The 9,526-nt window shown below is 37.8% G+C and overlaps 1 long non-coding RNA gene across 2 annotated transcripts in view; it reads left to right on the top strand.

Annotated features, from left to right (window-relative positions):
• The window catches only part of LOC103783197 (uncharacterized), a 117,870-nt gene that overhangs the window by 68,196 nt on the left and 40,148 nt on the right, over positions 1-9,526 (top strand). Inside the window, exons 3-4 of one of the 2 annotated variants that reach the window (XR_010109915.1) lie at positions 3,500-3,655; positions 7,453-9,051. The exons of the other annotated variant lie outside the window; for it this stretch is intronic. This is a non-coding gene — a long non-coding RNA (uncharacterized LOC103783197). The remainder of the gene's footprint in view (positions 1-3,499; positions 3,656-7,452; positions 9,052-9,526) is intronic. 2 annotated transcript variants of the gene reach the window in all.

Below are 9,526 nucleotides of genomic sequence, written 5' to 3'. Positions count from 1 at the left end.
GTCAGGAGTTTGAGACCACCCTGGCCAACATGGTGAAACCCCGTCTCTACTAAAAATACAAAAATTAACTGGGCATGGTGGCACACGCCTGTAATCCCAGCTACTTGAGAGGCTGAGACAGGAGAATCGCTTGAACCCAAGAGGCAGAGGTTGCAGCGAGCTGAGATCGTGCCACTGCACCATCCTGGTCAACAGAGTGAGACTCCGTCTCAAAAAAAAAAAAAAAAGACCTTCTATAAAGCAGCAGTAATTAAAACAATGTAGTACTGGCAAAAGAATAAACAAGTAAACGAATGGAACAGAAGAGAGCCCCAAAAAAGACCCACATAAACACAGTCAACTGATCTTTGACAAAGGAGCAAAGGCAATACCATGGTGCAAAAATAATCTTTTCAACAAATGGTGCTGGAACAACTGGACATCCATACAGAAAAAAAAAAAAAAAAAAAGAATCTAAAGAAAGATCTAACATCCTTCTCAAAAACTAACTCAAAATGGATCATAGGCCCAAATGTAAAATGCAAAACTACAAAACTCATAGAAGAGAACATAGGAGAAACTCTAGATAAACTTGGGACTGTTGATTACCTTCTAGATATAATGCCAAAGTCATGATCCGTGAAAGAAACAATTGAGGCCAGGCGTGGTGGCTCACGCCTGTAATCCTAACAGTTTGGGAGGCTGAGACGGACGGATTGCCTGAGCTCAGGAGTTAGAGACCAGCCTGAGCAACATAGTGAAACCCTGTCTCTACTAAAAATACAAAAAATTAGCGGGACATAGTGGCATGTGCCTGTAATCCCAGCCACTCGGGAGGCTGAGGCATGAGAATTGCTTGAACTTGGGAGGCAGAGGTTGCAGTGAGCTGAGATCGTGCCACTGCACTCCAGCCTGGGCAACAGAGCAAGACTCTGTCTCTAAATTAATTAATTAATTAAATTAAAATAAAAAAGAAACAATTGATAATCTTGATAATCTCGACTTTATTAAAATTAAAAAATTTCTGCTGTGTGAAAAACAGTGTCAAGAAAATGAGAAGCCACAAACCAGGAGAAAATATTTGCAAAAGACACATATATAAAGAACTTTTAAAGCTCAACAACAAGAAAACAACCCAATTTAAAAATGAGTAAAAGATTTAAACAGATTCCTCACCAAGGAAGATACACAGATGACAAGGAAGCATATGAAAAGGTATTCAACATTATATATCCTTAGGAAATTATGAATTAAAACAACAAATATATACCATTACACACCTATTAAAATGGCCAAAACACAACACCAAACTCTGGATGTGGAGCAACAGGAACTCTCCTTCATTGCTGGTGGGAATGCAAAATGGTATGGCCACTTTGGAAAAGAATTCAGCAGTTTCTTACAAAACTAAATGTACTCTTAACTGTACAATTCAGCAATCATGCTCCATGGTATTTACCCAAAGGAAGTGAAAGCTTATGTTCACACAAAAACTTGTATGCGGATGTTTATAACATCTTTATTCATAATTGCCAAAACTTGGAAGCAACCAAGCTGTCCTTCAGTAGGTAATGGATAAATTGTTGTAAATCCAAACAGTGAATTTTTCAGCACTTTAAGAAGTGAGCTATCAAGCCACTAAAAGACATGGAGGAAACTTAAATGCATATTATTAGGTGAGTGCAAAAGTAATTGCAGTTTTTGCATTGTTGGAATTTGCCGTTTGATATTGGAATACATTCTTAAATAAATGTGGTTATGTTATACATCATTTTAATGGGAATTTCTTGCTTTATGTTTTTGTTTTTGTTTTTTGCTAATGACTTATTATGTGCTCTTTGTTTTATGTTTATTTTAAAGTATGGAAATGATGTTAGACAAAAAGCAAATTTAAGAGATTTTCTTTTTTGAGTTCGAAATGGGTCATATAGCAGGGAAGAAAACTCTCAACATCAACAATGCATTTGGCCCAGGAACTGCTAACGAACGTACAGTGCAGTGGTGATTCAAGAAGTTTTGCAAGGGAGAACCTTGAACATGAGGAGCGTCGTCACTGGCCATTGGAAGTTGACAACTACCAATGGAGAGCAATCATCAAAGCTGATCCTCTTACACCTACAAGAGAAGTTGCCGAAGAACTCAACATCGACCATTCTGTGGTTGTTCGGCATTTGATGCAAATTGGAAAGGTGAAAAAGCTTGATAAGTGGGTGCCTCATGAGCTGAGTGAAAATTAAAAAAATCATTTTAAATTGTCCTCTTATCCTATGCAACAATGAACCATTTCTTGATCGGATTGTAACATGCATTGAAAAGTAGATTTTATACAACAACCAGTGACGACCAGCTCAGTGGCTGGGCTGAGAAAAAGTCCCAAAGCAACTCCTAAGCCAAACTTGCACCATAAAAAGGTCATGGTCACTGTTTGGTGGTCTGCTACAGGTCTAATCCACTACAGCTTTCAAATTCCCGGCGAAACCATTACATCTGAGAATTATGCTCAGCAAATCAATGAGATGCACCGAAAACTGCAATGCTTGCAGCCGGCATTGGACAAAAGAAAGGACTCAACTCTTCTCCATGACAATGCCCACCGTACATTGCACAACCAATGCTTCAAAAGTTGAACGAATTGGGCTACAAAGTTTTGCCTAGTATTCCATATTCACCTAACCTTTCACCAACCGACTACCACTTCTTCAAGCATCTGGACAATGGACAACTTTTTGCGGGGAAAATGCTTCCACAGCCAGCAGGATGCAGAAAATGCTTTCCAAGAGTTTGTTGAATCCCAAAGCACGGATTTTACACTACAGGAATAAACAAAATTATTTCTCGTTGGCAAAAATGTATTGATTGTAATAATTCCCATTTTGATTAATAAAGATGTGTTTCAGCCTAGGTATAATGATTCAAAATTCACGGTCCCAAACCACAATTACTTTTGCACCAACTTAATACTAAGAAAAAAAAAGCCTGTCTGAACAGGATATATACTGTATAATTCCAACTATGTGACATTCTGAAAAAGGTAAAACTTTGGAGACAGTAAAAAGATCAGGGGTTGCAGGGAGGGAACAATAATAGGCAGAGCACAAAAGATTTTTAGGGTAGTGAAACTGTTCTGTATGATACTACAATTGTGGATACCTGTCATTATATATTCATCAAAACCCATGGAAGGTACAACACCAAGAATGAATCCTAATGTAAACTAAGGACTTACGGTGAAAATGATGTGTCAGTGCAGGTTCATTGATTGTAAAAAATGTACTCCTGTGGTGTAGGATGTCCATAGTGGGTGAGGTTATACAGGTATGGGAATTGGTAGCAGATTAATATCTTTTTTTTTTTTGAGACGGAGTCCCGCTCTTGTTGCCTAAGCTGGAGTGCAATGGTGCAATCTCGGCTCACTGCAACCTCCACTTCCCAGGTTCAAGCGATTCTCCTGCCTCAGCCTCCCAAGTAACTGGGATTACAGGTGCTTACCACCACGCCTGGCTAATTCTTGTATTTTCAGTAGAGACCGGGTTTCACCATGTTGGTTAAGCTGGTCTCAAACTCCTGACTTCTGGTGATCCGCCTGCCTTAGCCTGCCAAAGTGCTGGGATTACAAGACTGAGCCACCATGCCCAGCCATGGATTAATATCTTTGAAGTGCTGCAGAAAAACAATGGTAAGGTTATAACATCTATCTATCTATCTATCTATCTATCTATCTATCTATCTATCTCTCAATAATGAAGTCAAAATAAAGACTTCTTCAGACATTTAAAGCAGGCAGTTTACTGTCTCAGTTACTCATTAAAAAAATGACTAAACTTTCTTATTTGGGAAAAATAAAATAAAAACATAGAGAAGCTTCTATTGGCCAAATATAGGAAAAAAGTGAACATCAAAAGGAATATTGGGCCTGGGCACAGTGGCTCATGTCTATAATCCCAGCACTCTGGGAGGCTGAGGCAGACTGATCACTTGAGCCCAGGAGTTCGAAACTGGCCTAGGCAACATGGTGAAACTCCATCTCTACAAAAAAACACAGAAGTTAGCCAGGTATGATGGCACATGCCTGTAGTCCCAGCTACTCGGGAGGCTGAGGTGGAAGGATCACTTGAGCCCAGGAAACGGAGGCTATAGTGAGCCATGATCATGCCACTCCACTGCAGCCTGGGAGACAGAGTGAGACCTTGTCTCGAAACAACAACAACAAAAAGGATATTGACTACATTTGATTTAAACATACTGAATATATAAAAATCCATGAGTTCACAGTGTTACAGAATCAAAAAGTAAAAGTAAACAAGAAAAAACAAATACACACCCATGCAAACACTGGACACTATTAAAACCTAGGGTACAATACTTACTTTGAAAAATTGGCAATTAAAAATAATTGAGAATTAATCCTGCCTTTCCTGAGTGAAGTATACTTCACAGTAACCAAATACTTAATGAGGGAAAGTTCTTTATAAAAGAACTCCAGTTAATAAATTAAAGGAAAAATACATTATAAATTTTCTATTTTACAACATAATGAAATAGTCGATACAACAGGCAAAGCTCATCAATGGCTAAAACTACTAAATTAAAGATTGAGAACTTTACAATAAAAGGATCAGACATTACCACTTGAACCTTCTGATCAATCTTAGCATCACTTATAATGACACAGACATGCTAGACCTCCTGAGACGATACAATATAAAATACAATACATGGCACCAACTGTGAACTATTTTCGTCAAAAATATTGAAACTACCAATATTCTGAGACTCAGTTAACCTAGTTTCCACTTACTGGGAATAGGTCTTAGAGGGATATGTTGGATGATACTATGAGAGAGCAGACAAATTCAGAATGTGGGACATTCTACAAAACAACTCATCTAAAACTCATCTAATTTATTCTATAAGTTAATGTCCTTTTTTGTTGTTGTTTGTTTCTTTTTTTTTTCCTCACTCTGTAGCCCAGGCTAGAGTGCAGTGGCGCAGTCTCGGTCACTGCAAACTCCGCCTCCTGGGTTCAAGCAATTCTCCTGCCTCAGCCTCCCAAATAGCTGGGACTATAGGTACAAGCCATCATGCCTGGCTAATTTTTGTATTTTTAGTAGGGATGGGGTTTCACCCTGTTGGCCAGGCTGGTCTCAAACTCCCAACCTCAGGTTATCCACCACCTCAGCTCCCAAAGTGCTGGGATTACAGGTGTGAGCCACCACACCTGGCCTGTTAATGTCATATATATATACACACACACATATATATACACACGTATATATATATATACACACATATATATACACACGTATATATATACACACATATACGTATATATATGTATATGTGTATATATACGTATATATGTATACATATATACATATATACGTATGTATATATACATAGGTGTATATATATACACGTCTGTATATATACATAGGTGTGTATATACACACCTATGTATATATACAGGCGTGTATATATACACGTCTGTATATATACATAGGTGTATATATACACACCTATGTATATATACACGTCTGTATATATACACGTGTGTATATATACAGGTGTGTATATATACACGTGTATATATATACAGGTGTGTATATATACACGTGTATATATATACAGGTGTGTATATATACACGTGTGTATATATACAGGTGTATATATATACACGTGTGTATATATACAGGTGTATATATATACACGTGTGTATATATACAGGTGTATATATATACACGTGTGTATATATACAGGTGTATATATATACACGTGTGTATATATACAGGTGTATATATATACAGATGTGTATACACATCTGTATATACACACAGATGTATATATACGTATATATGTATATATGTATATATGTCTATATATGTACATATAGACATATACAGATGTATATATACGTATATATACACATGTGTATATATACGTATATATACAGATGTGTATATATACGTATATATACACATCTGTGTATATATACGTATATATACAGATGTGTATATATACGTATATATATACAGATGTGTATATATATACGTATATATATACAGATATACGTATATATATACACATCTGTATATATATACGTATATATATACACATGTGTATATATATACGTATATATACAGATGTGTATATATATACGTATATATACAGATGTGTATATATACGTATATATATACAGATGTGTATATATACGTATATATATGTAGATGTATACATATACATATATATGTGTGTGTGTGTATATATATATATATGAAGTTGGGGGACTATACTAGTATACTAGATCAGTGATTTCAACCAAGGGTGATTTTATCCTCAGGGGACATTGTCAAAAAATTGTCCAAATTTTTTGACAACTTTCCCCACGACAATTATCTGGTCCCAAATGTCAACAGTGCCACTGTGAAAAATTCTCTACTAGATTAAAGGAGATTGAAAATACTTAGCAATCTAATTTAATATGTGGATCTTATTTTGATCCTTATTTAAACAAACCAAAAAACCCAAGAAGACATTTTTGAGACAATCAGGGGAATTTGAATATAGTCTGGCTATTAAATGATACTGAAGAATTATCATTGGATATGATACCAGTATTACGTATGGTAAGAAAATGTCTATAATTTTTAGAGATGCATACTGAAGGATGTAGGAATTAAATGGTATAATGTCTAGGATTTTTTTAAAAATATTTCAGCAGGCTGGGCACAGTGGCTTGTAACTGTAATCCTAGCACTTTGGGAGGCTGAAGCGGGTGGATCACCTGAGGTCAGGAGTTTGAGACCAGCCTGGTCAATATGGTGAAACCCCATCTCTATTAAAAATACAAAAATTAGCCAGGCATGGTGGCACATGCCTGTAGTCCCAGCTACTCAGGAGGCTGAGGCAGGAGAATCTCTTGAACCCAGGAGGTGGAGGTTGCAGTAAGCCAAGATCATGCCACTGCACTCCAGCCTGGGCAACACAGCGAGACTCTGTCACAAAAATAAAATAAAATGTTTTAGCAAAAAATAATATGTAAGTATGGAAAAATATTGATAATTCTAGAATCTTGGTGATGACTTTGTGAGAGTCCCTGTATTTTTGTGTATGTTTGATAAAATTTTTTATTGAAATATTCTTTAGAAATACATAATTTAATCCAGAAGGAAAAAGAAATAGATAAGAAGCAATGATTGTTATTCATAGAAGAATCATATTGGATAGTGAGACCCATCTATTCAGACCTGAATGAACAGGGTGAGCAGCTGGTGCTCAGATCCTCAGCGTGATAAGCTGCAAGCCAGCCAGGCACTTTGAATCACAATTCACTGAGAAGAAACAAGCCCTTCATGTACCCAAAAGACACTGTATGTGAAAAAAATGTATTTTGGTGGGTTCATTCTAATTTAGAAGTTATCGTTATATATATCTGCTGAAGAACAATAACTTTTTCATTTCATTTTTGTAATACAGGCTTTTGAGAAATTTGAATACTGAAAAACTTTAATTCAGGGAAAACTGTTGAGCTAATGAGGAAGGAATCCTCTAATGTGCTTGATGTGACTTGTTTTTCTGTATTTTTAAAGAGACTGTCATTTTTCACATCTCAATGTATTTGATGACTGTACCTCTCAAAAAATTAGGAAAAGATTATTTTCTATTTGTGATTTTCCTTAGATTGTTATCATGCAAGGTCCAGACACCTAACATGACCTCATTAGTGTTGGCTGCAGAGATGGGTGTGTTCCTCATGATTCGTGGTGACATTGATGGAAAGTTAAAGCCATGCTTGCACTAGTCAAATAGAATCCTACTGTCTGCTGGAAAGCAGCTGTGGAAATAAAAAATCATTCACTTGTAGGACACAAGTGTGGACCACAGTATGAGTGACTTTTACTGGTGTAGTAGGTTGAATGGTGTCTGCCAAAAAGATGTGTCCAAGTCCTAACTCCCAGTACCTATGAATATCACCTTATTGAAAATAAGGCCGTCGTGGCCAGGCATGGTGTCTCACGCCTGTAATCCCAGCACTTTGGGAGGCCGAGGCAGGCAGATCATCTGAGCTTGGTGAAGTAACTCAGGAGTATGTAACTTGCTGAAGTAACTTGGGAGTATGAGACCAGCCTGACCAACATGAAGAAACCCTGTCTCTACTAAAAATACAAAATTAGCCAGGCATGGTGGTGCATGTCTTGTAATCCCAGCTACTCAGGAAGGCTGAGGCGGGAGAATCGCTTGAACCTGGGAGACGGAGGTTGCACTCCAGCCTGGGCAACAAGAGTGAAACTCCATCTCAAAAAAAAAGAAAAAAGAAAAAGAAAGAAAAGGCCTTCGCAGATGTAATTGAAAATCTCAGGATGAGATCATCCTTTATTTAGGGTGGTCTGTGTCCTTATGAAGACAATGACTGTGTCCTTAGAAAAGAGAGGGAGATTTGAGACACAAGAGAGACATAGGGGAAAAGCCACGTGAAGATGAAGGCAGAGATTGGAGTTATGCATCTACAAGCCAAGGAATGTCAGGAGATAGGAGAAATGCGCCGGGTGCGGTGACTCACACCTGTAATCTCAGCACTTTGGGAAGCCGAGGCGGACTGATCACCTGAGGTCAGGAGTTAAAGACCAGCCTGGCCAACATGGTGAAACCCTGTCTCTACTAAAATACAAAAATTAGCCCAGTGTGGTGGCGGGCACCTGTAATCCCAGCTACTCACGGGCTGAGGCTGGACAATCCCTTGAACCTAGGAGGCAGAGGTTGCAGTGAGCCGAGATCACACCACTGGACTCCAGCCTGGGTGACAGAGCCAAACTCCATCTCAAAAAAAAAAAAAAAAAAAAGAAGAAGATAGGAGAAATGCACGTAACAGATTCTCCCTTACAGCCCCCAGAAGGAGCCAACCCTAGCAACACCTTGATTTTGGATTTCCGGCCTCCAAAATGGCGAGAAAATAAATTTCTCTTGTTTTAAGCCACCCAGTTTGTGATTATTTGTTTTGGCAGACATAGGAAGCTACTACTACTGATATGGGGCAGGCTCTCAAAGAAATATCCTGATGAACTGGAGTAAATGACTGTAAGTAAATAGATTCTTTTTTCTGTTAGTAAATAGATTATTGAGTGGTTTCTGTTTGGTCATTCATTTAATCATTCATTCACTCAACAAATATCTATTTATTACATACTTGTCTCTAAAATATGACTGAGAATTTTTAGATTATTTGACACATTCTTGTCCAGGGTAAATTTGGTTACTGCTAACCCTGTAGGTGGGAGAAAGTTTACTGTAGAGATTTTGTATTTCATTTTGAAAGCTCTGTTAAATTGTCTTTTTTTTTTTTTTTTTTTTTTTTTGAGACGGAGTCTCACTCTGTCGCCCAGGCTGGAGTGCAGTGGCGCCATCTCAGCTCACTGCAACCTCTGCCTTCCAGGTTCAAGAGATTCTCCTGCCTCAGTCTCCCTAGTAGCTGAGACTACAGGCGCGTGCCAACAAGCCCAGCTAATTTTTGTATTTTTAGCAGAGACGGGGTTTCACTCTGTTGACGAGGATG

The sequence above is a fragment of the Pan paniscus genome, chromosome 16, assembly GCF_029289425.2.
Source record: "Pan paniscus chromosome 16, NHGRI_mPanPan1-v2.0_pri, whole genome shotgun sequence".
Lineage (NCBI taxonomy): Eukaryota > Metazoa > Chordata > Mammalia > Primates > Hominidae > Pan > Pan paniscus.
The sequence above is the reverse complement of the archived record's forward strand: the minus strand, read 5'-3'. Positions and strand labels throughout refer to the sequence as shown.